The 13996-nt window shown below is 43.2% G+C and overlaps 1 long non-coding RNA gene across 2 annotated transcripts; it reads left to right on the top strand.

Moving 5' to 3' along the window:
• Window positions 1–1030: 1030 nt before the first annotated feature.
• LOC108718331 lies at window positions 1031–10559 on the top strand. 2 transcript variants are annotated; one of them, XR_001936010.2, is made up of 3 exons: window positions 1031–3311; window positions 3552–3623; window positions 3915–10559. It is a non-coding gene; the product is annotated as an uncharacterized LOC108718331 (long non-coding RNA). The 2 variants fall into 2 exon arrangements; XR_001936009.2 differs by having other exon boundaries at window positions 3552–10559.
• Window positions 10560–13996: the final 3437 nt, after the last annotated feature.

The following is a 13996-nucleotide window of genomic DNA, read 5'->3' as shown; positions in this document are numbered from 1 at the left end:
GCTCATTAATTCAGAGGAAAAAGCAGGAGTCAATTGGGGCCCTTATTTAAGGAAGGAAGGAGCAAATGTTGTGCTGCTGGTTATAGTGCATTTCTCTCTGAAACTCTCATTCAATTGGCTCCTTCCACACATAGTTCAGAAGAACAGCCGACTCTGATTCAGAAGTTGATTGGAGAGGGGAAAAACATAGAAAGAAGTGCAGAAAATGAGTCTGCTCAGCTAAAATCATGTCAAATGCTTTCAAATGGCACAAAAACCTGAAAGCTGTGGAAGAAAAGGACCATTGGAGTGGATAAAAGAATATCCAATATAACTCAGCCAATAATCAGCTTCAGGAAGATGAAAGAAGGAGTAAAGTTACCTGTGATACTGTTACAATTAGAAGTGACTATGTGAAGCAAAGCTATCGGCAAGAAGCCCCCGCAAAGTCCCATTGTTGGGAAAAAGATGTGGGCTGAAGAGCTTACAATTAGCCAAAGAACACATTGACTGAAGAGAAATGGTGCAACATTTTTTTGGACTGAAGAAAAGAAGATTGTTCTTTTTGGGTGTAGGAGCCGTCAGACGCCCCCCAAACACTGAATTGAAGCCCCAGTACAGAGTGAAGCACAAGCATCATGATATGGACAGACCGAGTCGGCAGCTTTTATCAGCCGGTGTATGGCCACCTTAACTCGTTTCAGAAATATTGTTATTAATAGGAAATAAAGATAAATATATAGGAAGGTCAGTGATCCCAATGTTAATAGGGAATAAAGATAAATATATAGGAAGGTCAGTGATCCCAATGTTATTAATAGGGAATAAAGATAAATATATAGGAAGGTCAGTGATCCCAATGTTATTAATAGGGAATAAAGATAAATATATAGGAATGTCAGTGATCCCAATGTTATTAATAGGGAATAAAGATAAATATATAGGAAGGTCAGTGATCCCAATGTTATTAATAGGGAATAAAGATAAATATATAGGAAGGTCAGTGATCCCAATGTTATTAATAGGGAATAAAGATAAATATAAAGGAAGGTCAGTGATCCCAATGTTATTAATAGGGAATAAAGATAAATATATAGGAAGGTCAGTGATCCCAATGTTATTAATAGGGAATAAAGATAAATATATAGGAAGGCCGGGGTATTTCCCTAGTTATGAGGAGTTGTTAGTGTCAGTAGAAACACAATAAGACATGAGTTACTGATGCTGCAGTTACAGAGGGGCCAATGTGCAATATAAATAAATAAATAGAAAAAAGAAAATGATTTCACACTTACCGAAATTTTCTTTTCCTAGCCATCCTCCCCATCAACAGAGAAAAAACTGATGGGTTAACTCTTGCTACTCCCAGCCTGGACAGAAACAGTTAATTTTTAAACCTATAAAGCCCTCCTCTTCCTGGCTCACAACAGCCAATTATAAAGCAATATATAGGGTGGGTATGTTGACAAGGATGACCAGGAAAATAAAATTTCAATAAGTATGAAATAATTTTCTTTTTTCCTGGCCATCCTCCCTTCAACATAGAAAAAAATGATGGGTTATACCCAAGCAATCAAGAAAACACAAGGGAGGGAACACTATGCTAAATTATTTATTTTGCAGAACATGTAGACAAAAGAATGGATTGACCAAACTGGGCTTGTGAGGAAGACAAAACATCTAATCTGTAATACCTAATGAAAGTGTTAGGAGTGACCCTGGTTGCTGCTTTACATATCGCCTCGGAGGAGGTTCCTGCTTCTGCTGCCCAAGAGGCTGCCATACCTCGTGTGGAATGTGCCTTAACTCCCTCAGGTAATGCTCTGCCCTGTTGTTGATAGGCCTTGGATATGGTTTTAGTTACCCAGGAACTTAAAGTGGACCTAGAAGCTGGTTCTCCTTTTCTTTTTCCTGCTGGAATAACGAATAACATTCTGGATTTTCTGATATCCTTTGTTCTTTTAATGTAAATTTCTAGACATCTTTTAACATCTAGCGTAGCTAAATCTTCTTGAGAAGATGAAGGTGTCTCAAACACCGGCAAAGCAATGGGCTCATTTATATGGAATTTTGAGACAACCTTAGGAAGGAAACTGAGAATTGGTCTATGAGTTCCCTTTTTATCATGAAAGACAGTATAAGAAGGATCCACAGAGAGAGCTTGGAGTTCACAAATCCATCTAGCTGATTTGATAGCTATCAGAAAGAAGGTTTTTAAGGTTAATAGCCACAGAGATACCTTTTCCAATGGTTCAAAAGGCGGAGACACAAGAGACTTCACAACTAATGGGAGATCCCAGGTTGGGTGAACAGCTTTGACAGGAGGTCGAATTCTTACAACTGCTTTGAAGAATCTCGCAATTAGAGGATCATTAGACCATCTACTCTCCAATATGGCCGATAAAGCAGAAACTTGCCCCTTTAGCATACTTAAGCTCAAACTTTTTGGAGGCCTACTTAGAGGAATTCTAAAATATCAACAACCGAATGTGTTAATGGATTAATATGCTTCTCAGAGTACCACGAAGAAAAAATCTCCCAAACTTTATGGTATTTAGCCACTGTATTGATTTTTCTGGCCTTGATGAGTGTATCGATAACTGAATCCGAACATCCGTATCCTTTCAGGATCCTCCTCTCAACCTCCAAGCCATTAATCTGAGGTTCTCCTCGGCTTCAGATGATTCCGTCTGCCCTGAAAAAGAAGATTCCTGGATAGCGGAAGTGGCAATCGGTCCACTATCAGAAGGCTCTTCCAAAGTGGATGCCAGGGTCTCCTTGGCCAATCTGCAGAAATAGCAATGACCTCCATCCTTGTTACTCAGATTTTCCTCAAGACTCTCAGGATTACTGGGACAGGAGGGAAAACATAAGCAAATAGGCCCTCCCAACTCTGAGAGAAGGCATCCACAGCTTCCGTGCCCAGACAAGGAGCTCTGGAGAAGAACACTGGTAGTTTGGTGTTCACATCTGTTGCCATCAAATCCACTTGTGGACGACCCCAATTGGAAGTTATCCACGCAAAAATCTTCTGATTCAACTCCCATTCTCCTAAGGATAGGAGATGTCGACTGAGGAAATCCGCATGCTTGTTCTGGACTCCCGGAACATACTGAGCCGTCAAATCTTGAAGATGACCTTGAGCCAAATCCAAAATTGGGATTGTTTCCATGAATAAAGTCTTGATTTACGTTGCTCCTTGTTCCCTTATGTATGCTGCAGCTGCTGCATTGTCCGTTCTGACTTTCACCGCAGCTCCTAGGAGTACTTTCTTGAAAGACTGAAGAGCCTGGAAAAGCCAGTACATTGGAAGGGTTCTTCTGCTCGGGAAGGTAAGTCCATAGCCCAATTGGGGGGGGGGGTTGCGGAGTCTCCTCTTTGTTTCTTTAATGTAAATGCCACTAATTGCAATCAGTACAGCCCAGAAACCCACGCAGCTATGTCATTGGATGGCAAAGCCTCTCCCTGTAATCTGATTGGCTCTCCTGGTGCTGTATGGCTTCTTTGTTGGGTAGGGAGAATCTGACCTATTTGCCCCTTGCACTCAGCCTTCTGATGTTATTTGCCCCCAGGGAAGGAGCAATCGTCCCCGTATCGTATGTCAGAGACAATGTCGCTACCCGACACCCCCGGGGCACAGGCAGGTAGGTGGTACATATACACTCTGGGCACAATATTATGGGGGCAGTTTATATTTCTCCTCTGTACCTCCATTCTGTTGTGTAAACCAACTACCCCTGCTGGTTAGCCAGAATCCGTGGCTCCATATTTTCCACTAGGTATATAACATTGAGCCTGTTCTATATAGGTATAATGCTACCCTTGTGCTGGTGGGGGATGCTGGGATTTGTAGTTAAACAGCTGAATAGGCCATGTCTCTATACCTGCTCAGTACTATGGCAACCGGCTTTCCTACAGTGTCTGTCACATTGCAGGTGGGGAAAATTTTTTGCTCCTCGGTCTCCTCGTACATGTGGGATGGGCGCCTCCTGCAGATGGAATCCAAGGTACAGCTGAGCATGATGGGATATTTGGGAATGTGTCATGTGACTGGCAGAAAGGGTGAGAGTTGGACTAGTGCTGAAGGGGAATATAATATGATTCAGTATATACAGGGTTAAGTGGGCAGGGCTGTGGGGCCAGAGTTCACTGTGAGAGAGGAGGCGGAGCAGACTTTAGAGGAGGGGCCAGTTGTACAGTGTCAATGGGAAAAGGTGGGATGAAGTTTCCATTGGAGATAGGGTCAGTGTAATATATGGGGGAGGAAGCCCTGTGTTTAGAGAGGGGGTATTGGCTAGAGGTGTATGAGGCCGTTTGGGACATTGAGTACAATGGGGGGAGGGGGGTCACAGCACTGTCATAGATTGGGGAGAGGACCTTGTTAGTAACATCACTCTGTTCCTTCCAGGAGGAAGAAGATGAGGATGAACTTGTTGCCTTGGATGAGACCTTCTCCAGGTCAGTTCCTTGGGTCCATACTCATTGCCGCTCTATAGACCACCAGGATGGTGGGGGGGTAACTTTGCTTCAGGGGCTTCCCAATTGCCATTCAGGAAGGAGCATTGCTGGGAGTATCTGGCAGGCAGATGTTATACTTATAGTTTGAGGTTTCACTAATTATCTGGCCAAAAGCTTCATATTTACCCCCCCCGTCTCTCAATGTCATTAATGTTGATTTATATTCTGTATCTGGGCCCCTGCCATAGGCACATTTATGTTTCCATATTTAACAAATAAACACAGGGTCTGGTGTTCATCACTGTTGTTATATATAGAAAGTGTGGCACAGTGTCTGGGAAAAGACTAGAGGGAAGGTTCTCTCAGGATGCTCTATGACACACGGGAAGAATAATATGTAAGAATAATATAATAGGCTGTGAGTTGTGAGGCTGTTACTGATGAGCCATACCCTGGGGAGGAGAGGTCTCTGGCAGAAAAGCGAGTTATGAGGTGGAGAAGAAACCCCTGAGAGACCCAAGACTGGTGCAGAACAGATATGTGTGAGAGAACCAAGACTGGTGCAGAACAGATACATGTGAGAGACCCAAGAGTGGTGCAGAACAGATATGTGTGAGAGACCCAAGACTGGTGCAGAACAGATATGTGTGAGAGACCCAAGACTGGTGCAGAACAGATATGTGTGTGAGACCCAAGACTGGTGCAGAACAGATATGTGTGAGAGACCCAAGAGTGGTGCAGAACAGATATGTGTGAGAGACCCAAGACTGGTGCAGAACAGATATGTGTGTGAGACCCAAGACTGGTGCAGAACAGATATGTGTGAGACCCAAGACTGGTGCAGAACAGATATGTGTGAGAGACCCAAGACTGGTGCAGAACAGATATGTGTGAGACCCAAGACTGGTGCAGAACAGATATGTGTGAGAGACCCAAGACTGGTGCAGAACAGATATGTGTGTGAGAGACCCAAGACTGGTGCAGAACAGATATGTGTGTGAGACCCAAGACTGGTGCAGAACAGATATGTGTGAGAGACCCAAGACTGGTGCAGAAAAGATATGTGTGTGAGACCCAAGACTGGTGCAGAACAGATACGTGTGAGAGACCCAAGACTGGTGCAGAACAGATACGTGTGATAGACCCAAGACTGGTGCAGAACAGATATGTGTGAGAGACCCAAGACTGGTGCAGAACAGATATGTGTGAGAGACCCAAGACTGGTGCAGAACAGATACGTGTGAGAGACCCAAGACTAGTGCAGAACAGATGTGTGAGAAACCCAAGACTGGTGCAGAACAGATATGTGTGAGAGACCCAAGACTAGTGCAGAACAGATGTGTGAGAGACCCAAGACTGGTGCAGAACAGATATGTGTGTGAGAGACCCAAGACTGGTGCAGAACAGATACGTGTGTGAGACCCAAGACTGGTGCAGAACAGATACGTGTGTGAGACCCAAGACTGGTGTAGAACAGATATGTGTGAGAGACCCAAGACTGGTGCAGAACAGATATGTGTGAGACCCAAGACTGGTGCAGAACAGATACGTGTGTGAGACCCAAGACTGGTGCAGAACAGATACGTGTGTGAGACCCAAGACTGGTGCAGAACAGATACGTGTGTGAGACCCAAGACTGGTGCAGAACAGATACGTGTGTGAGACCCAAGACTGGTGCAGAACAGATACGTGTGTGAGACCCAAGACTGGTGTAGAACAGATATGTGTGAGAGACCCAAGACTGGTGCAGAACAGATATGTGTGTGAGACCCAAGACTGGTGCAGAACAGATATGTGTGAGACCCAAGACTGGTGCAGAACAGATATGTGTGTGAGACCCAAGACTGGTGCAGAACAGATATGTGTGAGAGACCCAAGACTGGTGCAGAACAGATATGTGTGTGAGAGACCCAAGACTGGTGCAGAACAGATATGTGTGAGAGACCCAAGACTGGTGCAGAACAGATATGTGTGTGTGAGACCCAAGACTGGTGCAGAACAGATACGTGTGTGAGACCCAAGACTGGTGTAGAACAGATATGTGTGAGACCCAAGACTGGTGCAGAACAGATATGTGTGTGAGACCCAAGACTGGTGCAGAACAGATACGTGTGTGAGAGACCCAAGACTGGTGCAGAACAGATATGTGTGTGTGAGACCCAAGACTGGTGCAGAACAGATATGTGTGAGACCCAAGACTGGTGTAGAACAGATATGTGTGTGAGAGACCCAAGACTGGTGCAGAACAGATATGTGTGTGAGAGACCCAAGACTGGTGCAGAACAGATACGTGTGTGAGAGACCCAAGACTGGTGCAGAACAGATATGTGTGAGAGACCCAAGACTGGTGCAGAACAGATATGTGTGTGAGACCCAAGACTGGTGCAGAACAGATATGTGTGTGAGAGACCCAAGACTGGTGCAGAACAGATACGTGTGTGAGAGACCCAAGACTGGTGCAGAACAGATATGTGTGAGAGACCCAAGACTGGTGCAGAACAGATACGTGTGTGAGAGACCCAAGACTGGTGCAGAACAGATATGTGTGAGAGACCCAAGACTGGTGCAGAACAGATACGTGTGAGACCCGTGTGCCAGGGAACTAGTCTGTTCTGCTTAATGGACAAACACTGTGATTTGCTGTTACTTTTGTTACTCACTATTACCATTTACTTCTCTCTTGAAACCTCCATTGTGAATAAAACAGGCAGATTTCTGTTTTAAGTTACCCTGGATGACACTGCCTTTTACTACTTTGAAAAGTTATTACCATGTCTGATATTTGAGCAAATTCCCACTAAAGCCAATTGGAAAGAGAATATTATGTTACTTAGGCTGCAGTTGTATAGTAAGTCTCTCTCAGAGCCAGTGCCAGATAGTCTGCAAGAGATCAGCTGCATGGAATATAGATGGTATTAGATTCATTTTCTGTTTGGGAAACAGTATTGTGGGTCATGGTGCCAAGTAACCCCAGTATAATGTTATACAGGGAGAGAGTACTGTTATACAGGGAGAGAGTAATGTTATACAGGGAGAGCATTATGGTATAGAGGAGGAGAGCATTATGTTATACACGCAGGAGGAGCAATTCATAACTATCTCAGACCCCTGATTATTGGTTTACTCCGAGCTCCTCTGCACTTCAACAGAGCTCTCGCCTCATCTTCTGAGCATCTAATCTCAGGCTTTTCTGGGTTAGAGTAAAGCTCATACTTGATGATACTTTGCACTCATGGACTGGAATAGGACTAACTGTTGTCACCAGCTAAACACAGACCTTACTACTGACCTTGCTAAGAACTCTAATCACTAACTGCCGGCTTGTCTGTGTTTTCTGGTAGAGCTTCACTTTCTGCCTGCAGGGTCCTTGTGGAGCAGAATGCTTACCTGGTTGCTTCAGTCTTCTTGGAAGTGATGTTCACATCAGTGCCAACTTCATCTGGGCTCGATTAGATATTCCACATACTATATCCATTCTCCTCTTATGTAGAGCAGAGCTTTCACTTTGCCTCGGACCCATGTAGGCTCTATCCTGCTGTCTCCAAGCTCTTCTCATATAAATGGAAATAGTTGATGTCCCCTAAACCCTTGTTTGTGTGGTTTGGAGAATCTGCCCATCATACAGGCAAGACTGGCTAAAGGCCGAAGGTGTTCCACTTGAAAGTGAGTGTTTTGTACATTAGTCTGCCCCATATGCAGTAAACCCAAGGGGTGCCTTTCAGACAGAAAGCTGTATATTGTGTTAATGGTGGATATAGAATAGGGAAAAGGATGTATCAGTTCCCCCATATTGACTTTGTATTTGGGCAGGTCGGCCCATTGTGTTCCTAGACACATCCACATGGTTTACTGTATTTGCAGATTATATCTGTAGGTCTGGGTATAAAGCATTGAATGCACTGTGATATAAACACCCTGTACCCCGACATATCTGAGGGCCCCCCTCTTCTGCAGTGGTGCTAATGGTTTCTATGTAGGAGACCTGACTTATTTTATACTGATTGTAACCAGTTGCTGCTAATTTTGCCATAAATTATTTGTTCTCTACTTATTTCCTCTGTGTCTTTTCTCTGCATGTGCCACCCTCTTTCTGTCAGCACCCAGTTACACAACTAAAGTAGGTTTTGGTGCACCCATCTTTATGTATGTGGGCAGGACCCAATCACCCAGTTACAAATTAAAGGCTCATAGGTGTATGTGTGCACCTGTCTATAAGCTATAAGTGTGTGGGCAGATCCAAGCACCCAGTTACACAGCTAACATAGGTTTGTGTGCACCCATATAAATGCATTCAAGGGGGGGGTGGACCCAAACACCCAGTTGACCTATGTGTGTGTGTGTGTATTAGTGTGATCCTGTTGCATGGGCCAGCTTGTAACCCTCAGGAGCCACAGTCTAATCTACAGACCAGGTGCATTTGGGCCAATGAACATATTGTTTAGTTGGCGGCAGGCTGGACTTTACCCACTTCCCTCTGCACCAATGACCCCTCAGACATTCATCATCCAGCCGTCTATACCACTATTCATGTACATTTTCACCTGCTACACCCACTCTAAATAAGTATTGATGGCGTGTCAGGTCCAGTTGGGTCCATGTTGGGTTTAGGGTCAGGCACAGGCTGTTTGCCAACCCAGCCTACCTTAAGTCGAGTGTGAGGAGTGGAGCACCCAGTTCGCCTAAATTTGCGGGGCTGAGTGAAGAGCAGTTGTACAGTGGTTACAGAGTGGGTGCAAAAGACGGTCATAAAACCATTTGTGAAATAAATAATTTAGGTTATTTATGTAAAGAAGAACTTTATGGGAGAAAAGAGTTTGAAGGGAAAGTTTTGCAGCCGGGACATGAAAAATGGGACAATTTCATCATGAGAGGAAACTGAATGTGATGGTTTTGCATTAATTTAGGGGATAGGGTTTAAGAGTTTTTGGTTCCAGAACTCTAATAGATGGTTAGGGCCACTTTGCTTATAACAAGGTTATAGACCTGCATTGGCTGTGCACAGGTCCAGACTGGCATTCCAAATAAACAGAGGCCTAAATAGTCCTCCACCAAACCACTGAATAGTGACTGTCTATGGCACCTTACAGCAGCCCCTCTGGCATTTGCCAGAACCCACAGATTGCCAGTCCGGGCCTGCCTGTGCAGTCACAGTGCCAAGAACATCCATCTAGGACAGCAAATACATGCTCAAAACCAGATCCCACCCTAATTAACTTTCAAGCTAGGCACCCATGATCACATCTCACTCTTAATGGCCTTGAACCTGGTCACCCTTGGGGGGAGGGGGGATAATTGTTTATGGGTGCCACCATGAGAGAATGGCACTTAGATTGAGAGGGAACAGAGGTGAAGATGTCATGTCACAACTAATGAACAACATTAACTGTAGAAACATTATGGGAGTAACATCAGAAAAGAGTTGATTGTAAGAGTGGAATAGTCAAACAGAATCAAAATGGTAACATTGTAAAATTGCAGCAGTTTATATTTATATAGTTTCACATTATGGTGGTGGACATAAATGAGTAGACATTCCAAAGACCAGTATGGTGCTAAACAGTAGAACATTGGAACATAGCACAGTATATCATATGGCAAGAGTAAAATCAATGGGATCCCAGCAGAATGCAGCAATGGAACAGTTTGTCACATGTCAGGGCAGCTAGAGCAGTTCTATTAACTGAAGAACAGAACCTTGAAGAAATGGTGAATGGGAACTGATATCTACAGACAGGATTGGGAAATGAGTATGAAGGACACGAGCAGATCAGTAGGGAGAGTGCCCATACAGAGGTTCATGAGTCCATCAAGACTGATAAAATTCTCTCCCAACAGCTTTGCAAGGGGGCCTCCTATACAGGGCCCAAGAACTTGTACTTGTTTGTCAGCCCTAAGGATTCACAATCAGACCCATATTTGAGAGTGGATCTTGCCATGGGCAGGTTTAACCATGAAATAATGTGATGTAGAACTATGAAAACAAGAATTGGACATGTTGTGACATTATTACATGTTGTGACAACTTAGGGGCACATTTATCATAGTTAGAGGTCTAAGATTTCACTTTAATAAGGCTAATGGGATTTTTGAATGATTGGCCAAGTTTTCATTTTCCAAAAATCTTCAGTTTTGAGATTTATGACATAACAAAACCAAATTGATTGGAAATGTCATGTCTTGATCTCAGATCTTCCAAGATACTCTTGAAATTGCAGTCAAAATTGAAATTTTTTTGTTGTTGTGCCACAAAACTCTTTAGATTGCTGAAGATTGCATGGCATGCTTGGATTGAAGAACATGACCACAGCATTTCAATATGATTTCTCTGAGATTAAGCCATTTGAGATATTACTTCCATTTTTCAAGGAAATGTGAGGAAATTTGAGATCAATAGACACAACTGAACTATTTTTGATAAATGTGCCCCTAAGCCTTGAAATTCAATGATATGCATCTACAAGAACATGGAATAACATGATGTTGGGCTATGACAACAGGACATAGCCATGGAATAACATGATATGGAGCCATGCAAACATTATTTAGATGTGGATTAACATGACGTTGAACCATGAGAACAAGATTTAGCCATGAAATATAATGATGGTGGGCCATGAAATATAATGATGGCGGGCCATGAAAACAACACTTAACCATGGAATAACCTGATGATGGGCCATGAGAATATGACTTAACCATGGAATAACATGATGATGGGCCATGAGAATATGACTTAGTCATTAAATAACATGATAAGAGTCCATAAGAACATGATTTAGACATAAAATAACATGGTAGGGGCCATGAGAATATAACCTAGCCATAAACACAATGAGAAGTCACAAAAACATAAATTAGCTATGAAATAACGATGAGGGGCCATGAGAACATGACTTGGCCATGCAATCAGATGATGAGGGTCCATAAGAACATGACAGCCATGGAATAAAATGATGAGGGTCCATGAAACAAGAACCTAATTATTAAATAACTAAGGACCAAGATAACTAGAAGTATTCAGTGTAATGTTTTCCATAGACAAGGACACAGATATAACATGAAACCATGGAAACATGATTTAAGGTTAAAAATACTTATGTAACCTCGATATACAAAACCTGAGGACGCGAGGAGAAGATGTTGCCATGGAATTGCATGAGCTAACACCACTGGCAAAGAAAAGACATAATGAGTCATGCGAGTTAAAAGCAATATCGGACCATAAATGTTTTTACTAATAATGTAATAATATAAGCAGGTGAGCTTGGCTATGAATACAAAGGAAGGAAGAGTTACAGAAAGACAGACTGTCAGTCTGACATTCCATTGGGGTGGGGAGACATATGGTGTTTGGGTGAGCTACCACTAATATATATTTATGTAAGCATGGAATAATACGAGCTAAGGGAAATATCTATAAATGTAAGCTGTAAGGATACATGTAGATTGTGGACATGGGATTGGAGTCACAATTTATATGGGTGATGAGTCCAGTGGTTATGGGACTACATATGGGCCGTTCTGATTTTTGGGAGAGGCAGGTAGTTTATAGGTTTTGGGCTTTGATATCAAGGTGGACCTGTTTTTGTATCAACCTAGTTGCTGAAAGTCTCAGGAGTCTATAAGCAAATATTACAGGTGCTGCATTCAACCTTGAGGCATTTGTCTTTGAAGTATATTCTCTTACTGAATTACATGAGAAGAAGCCACTAGGTAAGAATCTCTGTACAGGAAGGAAAAAGCAGAAGGTCAGGTGATGTTAGAGGAGGAGAAGAAAATGAGGAAGGCAAGGGTTGATACCTTAACATGCTCCATCCCTGACAAGGACCAAAATGGAGCAAGCTTCCCAAACCCATTCTATGGGATGGAGGACAGGGAAGGGTTCAGGGTATGCGCATAACCATGGAGAGCAGGGACACATAAAATCAAGGCAAACTTGTAAGAGCACGGAGAAGTGGAAGACAAGAATTTCATCAGTTTGGATCTCCTTGGGGAAGATTTACCACTGTCATTAAATCAAACTGTTGAGTTCAAGCACAACATTGTCGTACAAGAGTATACACAGAGAACTCTTCCAAAGCTTATGGCTGAATAATAAAAACCTAAATTTTTACAGCAAATAAGCCACTCAGGGCTGGAGTAAGGGAAGAGTGGGCCCTTGGCAATGCAGGGATCTGGGGTTCAAATCAGGGGCGGAGGAGAATAACATAAATGTGGGTTGTGTAACCTTTAAATCTTCAATTGCAACTCTTAGTATTCCCCCAATTATACAACTCCTTAGCACTATTATCTACATCATTCTCCACCCCCCTCCCCAGTGAGGTCTTGATTCTGAGGGCCAAGGGCTTTTCCCCAATCCAACCCTGGAGACACATCACTAGGGCCAAGGTATCATGTCCGTGCCAGCAACATGAGGCCCTGGAAAAGTCCACGAGTAGAAATTCTCCATTCAGTCACTGGAAGACTTGTGATTCTAATGGCGCTACCGTAGAAGAATATATGCTGAGATGCACAGCCCCTATGTACAGTATAATGCACAACTATACAGATCTATACAGAAGAACAAGTCCTTATTCACAGAAGCAAACACTATTTACAGGACAAAGCACAGACATGCTTCCTCTATGTACAAGGCCAGGGTTCTCAAGGAAAAAGATTTCCTTTATGTTTTGGGCAGATCTCCCAGACCACCAGTCTGGCCACAGATGCATTGCGGAGCAGTATCAGTACATGCGGAGCCATATCAGTATCATGCAGTGCAATGCAGAGGGGCTTGCTGGCATCGGCATATTTATTGTACAGATCAAGACAAGACTGACAGTAAAACAGAAAGACACAACCATGGCCATGGGACCATTACACACAACCAAACATCCTTCTCTGCTTAGATAAGTTCTGAGATCAGTTCTGCAAGCTCTAATGGTCGGTGTTTATTTACAGACTTTTTAGGGACTGTCTGAAAAAGGGAAGAAATAGGTGAGACATCAGAGCTAATGACTGATGTTTTGGTGTCCAGTGAATCTTTTTCACTGCCAAAATGGTGTGATACAAGACGTTCCTTAGAGAGATGAGAAATAGGGAATAATATAAGCAGCAGGTGTCAGCTGATCTGTGCGCACCAATAATTCTTGACTAATGGTGGGACGACAGGGGGTGCAGATAGCCACCCTTGTATTGGGTTATTGGGTGTGAAAGCTTCTTGGTCTGGTTCTCTTCTTAATTCCAGCACAACCAGTTTGTCCCCTAGAAAACAACATCTTTGAAGTGAGGTTACTGGTACCAAATGACATATCAAACCAGTCGCTCTGTGTTGGTTCTATCAATGAATGTAAATTTGCTTTGCTGTTGGGGATGTGTGTATTTCTCACACAGCAGACGCATTAGCCAGTATATATCATTGGCAGCTCTTCTGTAATGGACATGAGACAACACTTCCCCCCAATTAAGGCAGGGGAGAGAGAACAAGATTTCTAATTAAACTCATTTAATCTTTTCTCTTATTGGCTGTGACTGGCCATGCACTGAGCGCTGCTGCTGCATGACTTCATGTTATTGCAAA

Source organism: Xenopus laevis, chromosome 5S, assembly GCF_017654675.1.
Source record: "Xenopus laevis strain J_2021 chromosome 5S, Xenopus_laevis_v10.1, whole genome shotgun sequence".
Taxonomy (NCBI): domain Eukaryota; kingdom Metazoa; phylum Chordata; class Amphibia; order Anura; family Pipidae; genus Xenopus; species Xenopus laevis.
The sequence above is the reverse complement of the archived record's forward strand: the minus strand, read 5'-3'. Positions and strand labels throughout refer to the sequence as shown.